This window comes from Artemia sp. Qi Xiang Cuo, chromosome 19, assembly GCF_049724085.1.
Source record: "Artemia sp. Qi Xiang Cuo chromosome 19, ASM4972408v1, whole genome shotgun sequence".
Lineage (NCBI taxonomy): Eukaryota > Metazoa > Arthropoda > Branchiopoda > Anostraca > Artemiidae > Artemia > Artemia sp. Qi Xiang Cuo.
In genome coordinates this window covers 42,555,084-42,572,742 of record NC_142812.1, presented here as the reverse complement: position 1 = coordinate 42,572,742, position 17,659 = coordinate 42,555,084, and the positions used below count along the sequence as shown (strand labels likewise).

The 17,659-nt window shown below is 33.3% G+C and overlaps 1 protein-coding gene across 1 annotated transcript in view; it reads right to left on the bottom strand.

Moving 5' to 3' along the window:
• Positions 1-17,319, bottom strand: part of LOC148940868 (uncharacterized) — a 105,506-nt gene extending 88,187 nt beyond the window's left edge. Inside the window, exons 1-3 of the transcript XR_016143410.1 lie at positions 17,265-17,319; positions 12,456-12,626; positions 4,080-4,250 (exon numbers count right to left, since the gene is read on the bottom strand). The gene's annotated coding sequence lies outside the window, so the exon portion shown is untranslated. The remainder of the gene's footprint in view (positions 1-4,079; positions 4,251-12,455; positions 12,627-17,264) is intronic.
• Between the last annotated feature and the right edge of the window lie 340 nt (positions 17,320-17,659).

Genomic DNA, 17,659 nt, shown 5'->3' with positions numbered 1-17,659 from the left:
GTCTTCCTTCTTACATTCTTGGGGAAATCGATGTGCCTTTTATTTGTTATAATGATGACATCTTGAATCTTAGCCATAAAATTCAGCGCATTGAGCAAAGTTCCAAAATCCTCAAAGATGAATGTACAAATATTGGACTGTCATTCAGTTCTGAGAAAACCGAAGTTGTTCTTTTCAATTGGCGAATTCCCTCTGCTTCTTTCCTAAATCTGGACGGTTCTCAAACCCACAGACCAAATTACGTATCTGGGCCTTCCAATTGGCTCATCTATTGGCCACATACGGTGTTTCCTGATATCTCATGTTCAGCAAAAATTATTATTTCTTATGCTGGAATCATAAAAAGCAAACTACACTTCAACTATCATATTCTAGCATCCATCTATAACACCATAGCCCTTCCACATCTGCTTTACATTGCTCCTTTCTGGAAACTTTTCAAAGTTACAGATAAAAAGCAGTTGCATTAAATATTCTTCATATTTGCCAAGCATCTTTTACATTTACCTCCTTGGACAGGAAACTGTAACATTATCCATATGTAAAAGCTTGCAGACCCAAATATTAGTATTAATAAATCTTTATCCCATCTTCAAAGAAATTTTCACTATCCATGGTCATCAATTTGTTTGCAATAGTTTATTTGTATTAATGTAATTTATGTAATGTTTTGTGTCATGCATTTGAATTTTCAATGTGTGTTTGTGTCCTTTTTTTGTTAGCTTTAGTGATTACTCCGTCTATTGTATCTTATTGACGGACAATAAAGGCATAATAATAATAATTATATATTGCGTTGATTTACCCTAATACTTCACTTTTAATATATTATGAGTTTCATACGACCTTTCTCTTTACAGAAATATATGTGGAGCTCCCAGATTTTGTTTGGATCCTTTAGTAAATTCATTCTTGTTTTTCTTATTGATACAGGGGGAAGCATTTAGGTGCATTGGAGAAAATATTTTACCTGCTTTGCTTGTGTTTTGAGTCTCCAAAATGGTTTCTTCAAAGTTTGCATCCAATGTGTCTTAGTTGACTCTCATATAATTGTTAATTTTATTACGTTGGTGGATTTCTAAGAATGTTGATGTGTTGTAACATATGGGTTTTTGTCTCTTGTTTTAGAACACTCTAATCACGTGACAGTTTCATACAATATTCATTGATTGAGTACTTGTTCTTTGTTGTTGTGTGTTAATTTTCTCTTTAACTAGTTAATATGAAATTTTATTTAAAGTCATTTTGTGTTCTTAGTATAAAATCTCATTTTGGTTAGCCTCAATTTAGTTTTTGTTGTTGTTGTTGTAGACTTTGACTCAGTGGGCATGAAATTGACAGTGTCTGTAGTTAAATATTTTATCTGTCTTTCTCACACCCAGAAATGACTTTAAAAACTAAGTTAAATCAGTTAATGAAAAGCAAAAATCTGGTGCTTAGATAGTTTTCTATTTTAAAGGTGTAAATCTGAAGACAAGGTGTAGTAAATACACTGAAGCCTAGTTTCCAAAGAGTGAATTATTTTATAGTTGTTTTCCCTTGGGGAAGGGAGGACTCTCTTCTCTAGTTTGACTTTCGAACGTTTGCTAGCTGCCGGCTACAAAACCTTTTTTATTAATTTTCAAAAAAATTCACAAAACAAATTCTTTAGTCTCCTATTCTTGGCTTTTTACTGCCTTTGTGTAATTTACTAACTGATCACCCTAATATTAATGAACAAAATATTGGTTATAATGAGGTCATTTTCTCCCAAGATAGAAATTATAAATTTTGAATTGAGGCTAAAAGACTATCACCACTTCATACAAAAAAACAAATCGACTTTAAACTTCAAATTCTGCTCTTAGATTAACAAAAATATTCGAATTTGAAGTTTGAGCCTTTATATGGATCATTTTGATGGACTTTGTCTGAAGGAGCCCAGGAAAGCCAATAGGAGACCACGGAATCAAATGGGGAGGAAAAACACTCCCGGACTTCGATCATGCTGATGATTTAAGCATCCTTGATGAAAGTTTGAGCAAAATGAATGAACTTTTAGAGGTTTTGCGAGTTCAGGGTGCTAGAATAGGTTTGAAAATTTGAAGACTTAGTCACTAAGGCTAGGAATAAGTGAAGATGAAAAGATGACGTTAGGTAACGAAAAGATTGATCAGGTGGGTAGCTTCACTTAGATTGGTAGTATTATTAATAAAGACGGTGGGAGCAGTAAAGATGTTAAAAGTAGAATAGCCAAAGCTCGAGGTGTTTTTTCACAGTTAAAAAAAAGTTTGGAAGAATAGGAAGACATGTCTGGAAACCAAATTAGAATATTGGAAAGCGCAGTGATGACAGTGGTCAAATGTGGCTCAGAAGCATGGGCGTTCCGAAAAGCGGATGAAGATTTACTAGATGTTTTCCACAGAAATTGCCTACGGATTGATCTGGGTACCCGGCTGACTGACAGTGTTTCAAAAAGTAGGCGATGGCTACTTTTTGGCTAGGCTGAGATGTCGAAAGGTTGAGATGGCTAGGGCACGTTTTGTGGATGAAGGATGACAGATTACCGAAGATTGTCCTTTTCGGCTAACCGTCTAGTGCTAAACGGAAAGCAGATCGTCCTCGTCTAGGGTGGGAGCATGTCATAAAGAAATATTTAAAAGAAATCGGAACTTCCTGGGGGGGGGGTGTAAAGAGGGAGGCTTTGAATAGATTGGGATGGAGGAGGAGCATCCGTAGCTGTGTTTGCCTCAGGCGGATTGGTTCTGCGGTGAGTTGTTAGTAGTAGTAGTGGTAGTATTCAAGACATTCCCTAGCAATGTCCTGACCTAGTTTAGAGGATAAACACTACAGGGCTAGAGATATCCCAAAATTTAATCTTTTGATTCGAGTACAGTTTTGAATTACTTTTAATTGACATTTGCATCCTTTCTTACTAAAATGATAACCCAGGATTTCTGTGTCAGACTTTAATAATTTTAGCAACCATATTATTCAAGTAGAATAAGACAATTCTTAGACAAAAAATAGGTAAAAATAAATATACCAGAAATTTCTAATATAGTAAAATAGTATGTACTGCTAGCAGGTCTAATTAGCGTGATCTCCTTTCGTACTTCCATTATCTTTTATAAACATATCCTGTCTTTTAAGAAAATACGATTTCAGCGAAAATAATGAAATGGCTTTCTTTGATGTTCTTGCTTCAATCAATACATCGGGTTTTTCAAATGTTTTTAAATACAGTTTTAATAATGAAAAACGAAAACATTAAGTTACCAAAAGAAATTTATGTTTCATTATTAAATACTTTAATGAAAAAACTGGCCAAAATAGATCATAAAACGAGTAAAAATTAAATTAAATAAGCAAATCAAGCTTAAAACGAACAAAAATCTCTACAAACAACTAAGGATAATGCCTCCTTTCCCTAGCTGTAAAAGTCTAAAACCTACTGCGTCATTTGTAAACGTCTAAGACAAACAGACCATTAAAGTGGCATTTTCAAACACCTTAAAATGGTGCGATTTGTTGTAAACATATCACGACAAGGCAAAAAAAATATCACACCAGGGCGTAGCTTAACGACCTTGTCGATCAAAGATTTGTGTCGATTAAAGACGACCACAAGAAAAGGGGATCCTATAAACACCATTACCCAGTCCGGGGCTGATTTTATGTTTCACACAATTATAAAAGGGCTGTAATTTACTTGAGCTACTGAACGCTGCGTTCAAGGTCTGTCTTTTAAAAACAAATTCAGTTGGTCAACCAGCTTTTGAAAATAGGGTAAAACTGTGAAATTTTCTTCACGCCTGCAAATGGGACGCTTTCAATTAGAGACTGTGTTGTTCAAAATACAATTAAGTTTGGCGTTTTGTTCAGTGATTTAACGAAGATAAAAATTGTCTTTCCTGATATTTAAATGCATCCGGGACTTTTTTTTTCAAATGGTGAAATTCAATTAGGGCACTCAGATGCAACAAGCACTCAAATACAGATTTTTCACGCCCCTTCCTAACTTCAATAAAGGGACAGGCCCATTTTTTCATTTTAGAAACGCAAATATATAGAAAAAGGTTAGAATATCTGAAGCATACCTTTGTCACCATCAGTTGTGAACTCATTATGAAGATGATTAGAATTAGCAATGCAATCTGGAGATATGCCAGGAGAAATAGCAAAAAGATTGGCTTCGTGTTCTATTGAAAATATAGAATGTTCACTTCCAGAAACATCTTTTTCACCATCTGAGGTTTCATCTTCAATTTCTACAAAGATTTCAGTACAGACCACATAAAACGTTCAAAACAAAATACGTTGGTTCCTTATATAAAATGTAAGACACCCAACAGGACTCAAACACAAAATTTAAATACTGAACAATTCCGAAAGGATAGTGGCCTTTTTGTCAAAGAGCATGTTCATCATGGGCGAAAGAATAGCAGTTACTTAGTAAGAAATAAACCACGGCCCATAGCTAAAATTAAGTTTAAGACTTGTTTTGAACAAAAATAGTAAGAGACAAAATGTTGCTATTTCATAATGATTGGTAACTCAGCACTCAAATGCGTATGGTAATTGGCACAAGCGGTGACCATTTTTTTGGTTTGACATATTGGTAAAAGTGGGAACAGATTTATGGGAACTTCAAAACAAGCTTGAAATACCCACAGAACAGGCAACGAACAGGAACAGAAAGAGCACCATTGGAACCGCCATAGCCAAAATTCTTTGCTGGAGGGTTTCAGCCACTCAGATTTCATACCCAAGAAAATCTATTTTAGCCTGTGTATCACGGATGGGTCTTTTTATATAACCAGCTTCACATTGTTAACTAGGTGGTTGAAAACCTTTAGCCAGAGGTAGTGTTTGGTAAAATTGGTCACGGTAAAATTGGGTATTTTACGTATTTTACCGTAATTTTACAGACCCCTGTAAAATTGGTATTTTATCCATTTCACGTAATTTGCCAAGTTTACGTATTTTACCTATTCTACCGGTATTTTACGTATTTTACCTGTATGTTACATATTTTACTGATATATTTTACAAGGGTTTACAATTTTTAAAGCCCAAAAGCGCAGAGGCTGGCAGTACCAGGTTTGTATATGATTTTGTTTTGTCTATAGCTGTTCTACCTGGTTTAAAGGGTCGTCTGTCTGACTTCAGTCTCGTGTTATCAGCACAAAAGTCTATTATAGTACAAGTATATATAATTTCTAAATTGTGGAATATTAGCTGAAATAAAAATATGTCAGTTCTGTGAGCTGTTAAAGACAGAAAGGGCTACAAGCAAGATTGACATATGACAAACAAGAAAAAAATAAAATTAAATAGCCGAGAAAAACGAGGGTAATGTCAGCCAGTGGACAGAAAAGAAGCAAAAATGACAGAAGCAGATATTTCGTACAGGACTTCCGCCCATCCGTCTTCAGTGTTAAAACAAAAAGGAAAACTAACCTTTCGAAGTAACACAGCAGAAGAGACTGAATCAAACAAAACAAACCAGAATAAATGAAAGACTAATCACCAATAAGATTGGGCAAGAATTCCCTGCTTATGATTGACTTAACTTCTCTACTGACCTAATTTTAATTAAAAGTGTGGTCAGATGACAAAAGTTTGGTCAGATGTTATACCGGTAAGCACCGCTTGCCACCAGTATTATACTGGTAACCACCGCTGGCACCAGTGTTATACTGGTAGGTTACAATGCCACCAGTATTGGCGTGGTAATGTACGGGTGTCACCACTTATTGAAGGGGAAAGCCCCGGCAGCACCCAATTATAATGGGATGGCCGCATCTACCACACCGGTTCTGCAAATATCGGGTTTGGTACTACCCTATTTACATTGTACCCTGCCCCAGGGTATGACAACGTGATCGAGTGGTCAAACGGCCAAATTATAAGGTCAAGCGAACCCGCCCTGGGTTACCACTAAAAATCTCTAACTCTCTTCTTGGAGGTCACGAACCCCCCCGTCAATATAATAATGACATTATCTCGTAACTCTGTTCCTGCCTGGGTTCCTGGAAAATTAGTACACAGTTTGTATAAAATACCTTACTTGTATTCTTCCAAACGGTCACATATAATAACAAAAATATGTTTTCCCAAACGGGGTCTAAATGCAGACTAACTCAAAAATAATATTCTGTACAGCAACTGTTCATAGCGGTGGACCTTCGCTTGGCCCAGCCAATCCTCTCAATCCCCATTCAAAACCCATTCTACTTTTTCTTAGCTTTACCTTTCAATGGCTCAGACCAGGAAGTCGAAAATAGAATTTAGTTCAAAGCTTACTTATTGCGAAAGGATCTAGCTTAGCAACCAGATTTCAACTTACGATTGAAAATTATCTTACAGGCAACTGTAATTACGGAAAAAAATAGGTCATTTATCTGAAAAGAAACAAGAGGTGGTACCCAATCACCTCACCCCGTAAGATAAATGACCACCCATGCGCCACGCTGGTCAATCTTTACAAATATGACACTTAACTTCATCTTTACAAAATCTCTTTGTCCTCTTTCTTCCACTAGTGCCTCTACTTCCACCGCTTGGCTCAGGATCTGTCGTCATCCACACGTCTCTACTGTAGAACCATCCTGGTCTCTATCGTATGGCATCCACATTTTATTTTGAAAATTGAAGTTCCCAAGATTCGCAGAAAATGATTGTACGCAGCACAATCAAAAATACAAATTTTCTTGCTCTCACGAATTTACATTTGAGAGGAGCAGGGAATGAGTTTCTGGCACATTCGATGATGCCAGCCATCATGAAAAAGTGGCTGCACTAGCCTCTTAATTTCCATCTGTGGAAACAACCCCACACCTCAATAAAACTGTAAATTGCCCCTTGGCATAATTTCAAATAATCTAAGGCCGAAAATACACAGGCATCTGAAAACAATAGGGGTACAGGGAAATTAAGTAAAATTTTGAGCGAACCATGAATCGCTTTTTTCTGGGTCCCATGCCCTAATATAATAGAATGAATAATGCTCGGCGATGAGGGATGAAGATGAAATTGAAGACTGGAAAGACAAGGCTTCAGTAAAGGTATCACAACTTGTCCGCAAGTTGTGCATTGCGGAAAAGGACTATCTGTCACGTCATTCAAAAGGGAATCTTCCCCAATATCCCCTGAGGGGGATTCCTCACCCTCATAAAGAAACAAACCCTCTTTTGAGTTGATACAACCCGTCTCAAATTTTTTCCAAATTTTCTTCAATCTATCCCAGAATTCAGTATCTCCCAATCTTTCCGTAACTCATTGTTGACAATTCAATTCTATGTCATGATTATCTGTAGTTTCTCTTAATATGTCGTGGGTCTTCTCCTTTCTCCTAAGTTTTTTTGTCTTATTATAATTTCGTAATTTTCCCAGTGGGTCTTGGACCTCTTTGTCCCCCCTATTATTTATGTTAGCCAGGCATAGCCGAGATAATTTTTATTTTTCGCCATTGCAGTCTTTATCTCCAAATTTTGTTTCTTTTTTGCATTATTTTTTCTTTTTAACATTTCTCAACTTTTTCCATCGCGCAAAAAAAATCATCATTAAATTTGAATTGGACACAAGTGTCCACTATCTTTGACTGCATGTCTTCATTGTAGCTCCGTTTAATATCTCTTTTCTCCCTCTTAGTTTTCTTTTCTTTTGTAGTAGCATTATAAATCGTCACGAAATCTGAATTGGACTCCAGTGTCCATCATCTTTGACTGTTTTTCTTTATTGTAGTTCCGCCTTGCGTCTTTTTTCTCTCTTTTAGTCTTCTTTGTTCTTACCGCAGAAATAAATATTTCGTTATCAAATAGGAACTGAACTCCGACATTTGGTTTTTCATATTGTACTAAAATTTCTCGAACCTTATGAGGAAAAGTGCGTACAATAAATTTCGTCTATTTTTTCTTTGGTACAATCAGTGTTTCATTTTGGCCTGTACTTGTTAGCGTCTCATATTCATTAAAAGTGTTTTCAAGTTTTCTATTTTCTGCAAATTTTCCCGAAAAATCATTCTCGCGCGTCTTATTTTCAATATTTTGTGGTATTTTTACTTCCGCATCCCATTTCTGTGGATTATCAACATTTTGAACACGAGTATCAAGTATTTCGTTTTTCCGATAGGGCGGCACAGTCTCCCAATTTGCTTTATGGGCCGGTCCACCTCCCCCCGTAGTCAACGAAGATGTATATTTTTCCGTTACAGCATTTACTATTTGATAATTCTCTGATACTCTCTCACTCCTTGACCTTCCCTTACGGGCTTCACAAGCTTTAGTAAGGGTTTCCATACAAGCCTGATGATATATTTCATTGGCTTGTCTATCTTTTTCAATTTTGTCCATACAGGCCTGATGAAGTATTTCACTGGCTTGACTATCTTTTTCAATTTTGTCCATACCGGCCTGATGAAGTTTTTTCATTGGCTTGACAATCTTTTTCAATTTGATCTATCTCCCAGTAATTTTTTCATATACTCTAGGTACTTTCTCTTAAAGGCCTCCATATTAGCCTTTCTTTCTATTTTCCTACTTTTTCTTCGGGCTTCACTTACCCTTCACGGTCTTGAGTTAATCTTATCTCTGTCCGACATTATTTCAAAATTCCGTTAACTTCAAAATACTTCTTCAGTCTAAATGAAAATTCTTTTATCCATGTAACTCCCGTTTTCACGCGAAAAATTGGTGCGTGTCAATTAGCCCGTTATTTTTGCACACTAATTAGTTGCGCGATATATTGATTCGTAGATTTTTTTGTCACTGTCTGATTAGGCACAGCCCATTCAGATCTTCATAATTTTATTAATTGATTCCGTATTTTTTCTCTTTATATGTAATCACAATAGGCTACTATGTAGGCTAAATTAACTTGTCTTTTTCAAAATGCAGAATTCTTTTACTATCAGGTTTACTGATAGGACCTTTCTTGCTGCCACCAATGTTATACCGGTAAGCACTGCTTGCCACCAGTGTTTTAGTGGTAACCACCGCTGGTACGAGTGTTATACTGGTAGGTTACAATGTCACCAGTATTGGCGTGGTAATGTACAGGTGTCACCACTTATTGGGGGGGGGAGCCCCGCCGGCACCAAATTATAATGGGATGCCCTGTTTACGGTGTACCCTGCCCCAGGGTATGATAACGTGATCGAGTAGTCAAACGGCCAAAAAATAAGGCCAAGTGTACCTGCCCTGGGTTACCACTAAAAATCTCTAACTCTCTCCTTGGAGGTAACAACCCCCTGTCAATATAATAATGTTCTGGCGGCTTTGCCGCCAGACCCTGGCAATTGGCTCGTGGTATGCTTCTATATATGGATTCTCATTGTCGCTTTTCTTCTAACCACACACGATTTGTTGTCTTTTCATACTGCAGTATTTTCAAATATATTTTATTATTAAAGGAAGTCCGATTTCTAACAACGATATCTGCTAAGCTTCAAACTTTTGGTTTCCTTCTTTAAGGTTTTTGAATTGTTGCAATCCCTTGTTAAAATATACACAAACATTTTTGCAACTACCAGTTTTCTTTTCTTTACGCAATTTAATGACTTTCAATACTGCATCTTTCCAAAGATATTTGATTATTAAAGGAAGTCCAATTTCTAACAATGATTTCTACTAAGCTTCAAACTTTTGGTTTTACTTTTTAAGGTTTTTGAATTGTTGTAATCCCTTGTTAAAAAATATATAAATATTTTTGCAATTACCAGTTTTTTTGCTCTTACTCAAATAAATATCTTTTCATACTGCAATCTTTTCATAGATATTTGATTATTACAGCATGTCCGATTTCTAACAAGAATATCTACTAAGCTCCAAACTTTTGGTTTTATTTTTCAATGGATATGAATTACTGTTATCCGTTGTTAAAATATAATCAAATATTTTTGCAATTACCAGTGTTTTGCTCTTTACGCAATTAAATGTTTTTTCATACTGCAGTCTATTCAAAGATATTTGATTATTACAGCAAGTCGGATTTCTAACAACAATTTCTACTAAGCTTCAAACTTTTGGTTTTCTTTTTTAAGGTTTTTTAATTGTTGTAATTTCTTGTTAAAATAAATACAAATATTTTTGCAATTACCAGTTTTTTTGCTCTTTATGCAATTTAATCTCTTTTGATACCAAAGTCTGTTCAAAGATATTTGATAATTACAGCAAGTCCGATTTTTATAACGATTTCTACTAAGCTTTAAACTTTTGTGTTTATGTTGTGTTCGAGTTGTTTTAATCCCTTTTTAAAATATATAAAAACATTATTGCAATTACCAGTTTTTTATTCTTTAGGGAATTTAATGTATTAGCATACTGAATCTATTCAAAAATATTATATTATTACAGCAAGTCCGATTTCTAACAACAATTTCTACTAAGCTTCAAACTTTTGGTTTTCTATTTTAAGGTTTTGAAATTGTTGTAATCCCTTGTCAAAATATATAGGCCACAAATATTTTGGCAATTACCAGTTTTTTGCTCTTTAAGTAATTTAATGTATTTCTCCATACCAGAAAATCTTAATTTTTCCTCATAAGTGTGATAAGTGTGACAACTTATCACATTTTATATATATATATATATATATATATATATATATATATATATATATATATATATATATATATATATATATATATATATATATATATATATATATATATATATATATATATATATATGTATATATATATATATATATATATATATATATATATATATATATATATATATATATATATATATATATATATATATATATATATATATATATATATATATATATATATATATATTTATGTATAAATATATACTTATGTATATTTATGTATATTTATATATATTTATGTATAAATATTATGTATATATATATTTATGTATAAATATATATATGTATGTATATATTATATATATATATATATATATATATATATATATATATATATATATATATATATATATATATATATATATATATATATATATATATATATAAACTACCTTTATCTGTGAGCAACAATTGTATATTTATTCTGTTTCTTGAAAATGGCTCCATATTTTTTTGGGAAAATTGGTATCTTGAGATATTCTTGCATAAAAAAAAATATTTAGATAGGTCAAAAATCTGGGAAAATTTGTTAAGAACCTTAATTTGGAAAATTAAGGTTTATATATATATATATATATATATATTTCATTAGAGTAAAACAATCTGGTTTGAACCCTCACCCCTCCCCCACATAGAGAATATTTACAGTAAAGCATACCATATACTTTACTGAGAATTTAATTAGTATCTATATTGCTTTGATATTTCAGAATAAAGGATGGGGGTATTTGGAGGAGGGGTGACTTTAAATATGCACAAGTTTGATAAAGGAGAAATAGGCAAGGTTTGACCAAAGAAACAATACAAGACACCTGACGCTGAGGTGATAGAAATAGGCCTACTTTGGACCATTCATGTTTTTTAGTCACTGCTGCATGTTTCCCATCAAAAACAAAAACTTTACTGTTAAATTTTGGCCAGTTTTTTCATTAAAGTATTTCAGAATAAAACATCAAAATTTCCTTGGTAATGTAATGTTTTTGTTTAAACTGTATTTTAAAACACTTGAAAAATCAGATGTATAGTTTCAAGCAAGAGCACCAAAGAAAGCCATTTCATTATTTTCACTGAAATCAGTACTGACTATTTTCCTTAAAGACAAGAGATAGTTTTAAAAGAAGGAGGCAAGAAAGAAAATTGCACTAATTAACCTGCTAGCAGTACTTACTATTTTCCTATAAGAAAAATTTCGAATATATTTATTTTTACCTATTTATTGCCCAAGAATTATCTTAATTACTTGAATAATAAGGGTGCAAAAATTCTTGAACTCTGACACCAATATCCTGGGTTATTACTTTAGTGAGGAAGAATACAAATGTCAATTAAAAGTGGCTCAAAACTGTGCTTGAATCAAAAGATAAATTTTGCAATTCCTCCCACCCTATAATATTTATCCTCTTAAACTAGGCCAGGACATTGCTAGGGAATGTCTTGAATATCTTCCAGAAAAAACAGGATAAACTAGCTCAAATCTTCCAATTTGACTATTTTTGTTAATCTAAGTTTGAAATTTAAAGTCAATCTATTTTTTTTTTTTGTAGGAATTGGTGATAATCTTACATCTATCTAGGGAGAAAATTATGTCATTGTAACCATTATTTTGTTCATTAATTTTAGGGTGATCAGTTAGCAAATTACACAAAGCCAGTAAAAAGCCAAGAACAGCAAGACTAAAAAACTTGTTATGTGAATTTTTTTAAAATTAATGAAAAAAAAGTTTTATAGTTTGTTTAATCCATTTTTCAAGTACAAGCAACCAAAGTAAGCGGGGTATTGCAATGACTGTCCATCTTAGTAAGCAAAGAAGGACAAATAAGCAGCTAATTGGCTCAATCCCTCACAATTCTATTTACCTTGCTTAACAGCAGTGATGGCAATGAGGTTGGGTGTTCCCATGGTTCACAAATTCCGTAATGATACAGTGGCCTTCTCTTAACTTCTCTGGGCAATTAGAAATCTCTAGAATCTCAATAATTAACAAACTTCAATATTGTAGCTTCTCAAGAGAACAAGGAGTGCAAATCCTATAAAATAGGTGGAATATATAAGCACAAAGGGCATGGATCCAATCACTTCAAAATTCAAAAATATTTTATTTACATTTCTATATTTATAGTGACAAATTGTAACAAAAATAGGTCTATGATAAAACAATTTCTTTTGGTGGTGAACCCTAGAACAACACACTGCATAACTTATAGCTTTCAAATGAAAAAGATAAAAGAACTAACAATTTTTAACTAATCTTACACTAGTAATTGGGTGCTGTTACTTAAAGTAATTTTAACTTCCTACAATTCTTTACTTATTTTATTGGCCAAAATGAACCAATGTATTCTTTACTTTTGTATTTTTTACACCAATTAGTGGCAAATAAGCCTAAGCCCACTGCAAATTAAGACTGACAACTAGCAAACATTTGAGAGTGTAAGTAGATAAGAGAGGCACCCCCTTTCCCAAGGCAAAACAACAATAAAATATTTCACACTTTGGACATTATGCTAGGTTGCAGTGTATTTACTGCACTTTATCTTCAGATTTATACCTTTAAAATAGAAAACTATGTAAGCTCCAGATTTTTCTGCCTTTCATTAACTGATTTAATTTAGTTTTTAAAGTCATTCCCTGATAGTGAGAAAGACAGATAAGATATTTAATTGGAGACACTGTCAATTTCAAGCCAACTGAGTCAAAGTCAATAACAATAACAAAAAAGGAAATTGAGACTAACCAAAATGAGATTTCATACCAAAAACACAAAATGGCTTTAAATTAAAATTTCATATTAAACTGGATAAAGAGACCATTAACACAAAACAACAAAGAACAAGTACTCAATCAATGAATATTGTATCAAAGTGTCACATGATTAGTGTTTCAAAGCAAGAGACAAAAACCCAAGAGACATATAACACATCAAAATTCTTAAAAATCCACAAATGTAATAAAATTAGCAAATAAATAAGAGTCAACTAAGACACATTGGATGTAAACTTTGAAGCAACCATTTTGGAGACTCAAAACACATGCAAAGCAGGTAAAATTTTGTCTCCAATTTATCTAAATGCTTTCCTCTATAACAACAAGAAAAACAAGAATGGATTTACAAAAGGATCCAAACAAATTCTGGGTGATCCACATATACTTCTGTAAAGAGAAAGGTCTTATGGAACTCATAACATTTTAAAAGTTAAGTATTTAGGAAAGTCAACACAATATATTATTATTCTTATTCATTTATTGCCTATCAAAAAATAAAGATACAATAGACAAAGTAATCACTAAAGCTAACAAAAAGTAAAAGAAGGACACAAATACATATTGAAAATTTATATACATGACAAAAAAATGTTCATTATATACATAACATTCATATAAATAAACTATTGCAAACAAATTGATAACCATGGATGATGAAAATTTCTTTGAAGATGGGATAAAGATTTATTAACAGTAATATTGGGGTCTGCATGCTTATACATATGGATAATTTTATAGTTTCTTGTCCAAGGAGGCAAATGTAAAAGATACTTAGGAAATCTGAAAAAGATTGATTATAACTGCTTTTTATCTGAAACTGTGAAAAATTTCTTGAAAAGAGCAATGTAAAGCAGATGTGGAAAGGCTATTGTATTATAGATGGATGCTAAAAAGTGATAGTTGAAGTGTAGTTTGCTTTTTATGATTCTAGTGTAAGAGTTACTGATTTTATACTCAACATGAGATATCAGCAAACACTGTATATGGCCAATAGATGGTGCAATTGGAAGGCTCAGGTATTTAATGTGGTCTGTGGGTTTGATAAGAGAACCACCCAGAATTAGGAAAGGAGTTGAGGGAATTTGCCAATTGAAAAGAACAACTTTGGTTTTTAGAGAATAAGAAGAAAACATGACAGATTTGTTTTGAATTTTTTATTCAACTTAATCTAGACAAAACAATGTTTGTGAGTTATAAAACTTTTATAAAATGGACTTACAATGAAATTGTAAGTTTGAAACAAATGTTATAACCCATTTTTAGGCCTATATCCAAAAAATAAAGAATTTGTAAGTTTGAAACAAATGTTATAGGCTAACCCATTTTTAGGCCTATATCCAAAAACTATAGAATGATATTATTATTTTCAAGGGTCCTAAAAGGGCTTGAAATTGGGTAAATTTTTACCAAATCATATTACTGACTTACAAATAAAGTGAATATACAACTTGGTGCCTTTTTTATGCTCTTTCCAAATATAATAATCATTTTAGTCAGAAATGAATTTTACCCCCACCCCTATATATAAGGTAAGACACCCAGTAGTCGGCCACCTGCCTATTCTTGGACAGAATCTTTTATACTATTTTAATCACTAATTTACAATGATACATTTATAGGTCTCAGTTTAGGCAGAATTGTCACTTGTTAGTAAATTCAAAAATAGGAGGCGCTGTAAAAGTGAAACCATTTAAATTAGTAACCTACTTGTTCAAAAGTTCTTCAGAAATTTTTTTATACTAAAATTAAGTTTCTAGGTGGTATACTACAGTAATTAGAGTAGTTTAAATGTCAAAAAGTTTTCAAAGTGATTAAAGTGTCCAACTACTGAGTGTCTTACCCTACCAATTCAGGGTATATATTTGCAAACTAGGGGGGGGGGGGTGGGGGCAAATTTTATTTCTGATATAGATGGGAGATAAGTTTAAACTTAACTCTCATCCCCTAATGTGCAAATATACACCCTGAATTGGTATATAGGGGTGGAGGTAAAATTCATTTCTGAAAAAAATGATTATTATATTTGGAAAGAGCATAAAAAAGGCTTCAAATGGTATTTTCACTTTATTTGTAAGTCAAAAATATGATTTAGTAAAATTTACCTGAAATTGAATTTACAAGAAAAGTGATTAGGCCTATTCTACTCGGAAAGAGCATAAAAAATGGCATCTAATAGCCTAGTAGGTTCACTATATGCTGATTGCAAATATAGGCAAAATTCAACTTTAGCTACTTTTGACTATCTTGGAAAGGGGTTAGGTTAAGAAAATGAAACTTTCAGGGATGGGTCTACAGGCTAAAGATATGTCCTAGGAAGATATTCTGAAGTACCCACCTCCACTCCTTCTCCCTCTAGAGGGTCCTGACCTTTAAAAATATGTGTGTCATAGAAGTGAAACCTTGCAAAATAAATCTTCTGCTTAAAGGAAGTACAACAAAATTGTTTTCAGCTTCATAACTTTGCTCAATCCCAATTTATAAGGTTTTAAAGATATGCAAACACATTTCCTAAATTTTGAAAAAAAACATTGATATGGCTTAAAATTCTGCTCAAATAACTGAAATTGCATTTTCAGAGCTAAGGCCAGAGAAAAAGAAGCTGATAACTGAAAATTAAGGTAAATGTTGTTTTGTCAAAATTTCAATGGGTATAGACCTGTCATGTAGGCAAATTTCATGACCCTCTAGAGGGAGAAGGAGTGGAGGTAGGTACTTCAAAATACCTTCCTGGGACATACTTTAGCCTGTAGACCCATCCCTGAAAGTCTCATTGTCCTAACCTAACCCCTTCCCAAGATAGCCAAAAGTAGCTAAAGTAGAATTTTACCAAAATTACCCCCACCCCCCTAATGTGCAAATATATACCCTGAATTGGTATATATAGGGGTGGGGGCAAAAATACATTACCAACAAAAATAATTGCTATATTCTTAGAGCATAAAAAAGAGCATTAAAGAGCGTAATTTACTTAATTAACTCAAGTTTGCTTGAATTAAACTTACTCCTAATGCAAATTTATCAGATCAACCTATTTTGCGCCCCTTATTTTTTTTTTATTATCTCGACCGGTTTCGTCCCCCCACCCCCCCCCCCCAAAAAAAAAAATCCCTGATCAGCACATGCTCACATTGAATAACAAGGATCATCCCTTTTATCAATAATTCCAATATGAATTATTATCTTCTCTAAAAATCAAATTTGTTAAAAAAATTTGTAATAAACCTTTAAAAATTAATTTTTAATTTGCGAAATGGTGATTTACAAACTGCAGCTATTTCGAAATTAGCTTGGCCGAGATGACAGTGTATAGAAAACAAGACTGGGAAAACTAGTTTTTTTGCTGGTGGCCGTGAATAGGGAGACTGCTGGTCGGGACTAGGCAATATTGCGTCATAAGTATATACACTGAGCCATTTGTATGTCCGACTTTAGGCGGAATTGTCACTTGTTAGTAATTCAAAAATAAGCAGCGCTGTACTAGGCTTAACTATTTGAATTAGTAATCTACTTGTTCACAAAAGATACAGAATTTTAACTGTAAAAAAATTAAGTTTCTAGGTGGTATAATACAGTAATTAGAGTAGTTTAAATGTCAAAAAGTTTTCAAAGTGATTAAAGCGTCCGACTACTGGGTGTCTTACCCTAATCTATTTGTAAGTCAATAACATGACCAGCAAAATATTTGCCTTAAACAGAGGGGGGAATTCATTAGTAGCCTATATTGAGCAAGCAAAATAAAGAAGCAGGCGCTGCACTATGTGTCCAATCAGGGTAGAAATTGGTTAATAAGCACTCTCAAAAAGAGTACAATCAAAAAGTCAAAAGCCAAGATTGGACAGCACACTAGGTTTAGAGCTTCATGGAATCTAGGGGTAGAGCCCCTTTTGAAATAATCAACAAACCATGTCATAGGAGTATCCTTATCCATATATGGAAAGGAAAATAGCACACTTTAAAGAAATTTTTCTTCTGCTTCTTCTCTTCGGTACTTATTAGCTGCGTTTTGAATCGCTGGTCATAGTTATCTGTTCTCAGTTCTCAGGTCTGACAAAAAAGATGTATATTTTGGCTGTTCTCAATTCTCTGGTATGCCAGAGAACTGAGATCGAAAACGGAAATTGTTTGTTACTTAGTTGTCCTAGCCTATCTCATTATGGTCCTATATCCCAAATTATCCCTCAAATGCCTGCTTAGCTCTGCCTTTTTAACCAATGCCCATGACAACTAATAAGGGAACTTTCATCAACTTACTGTGGTCGAATTAAATAGTTATTAAATATTTTTGAACAGCCACTGT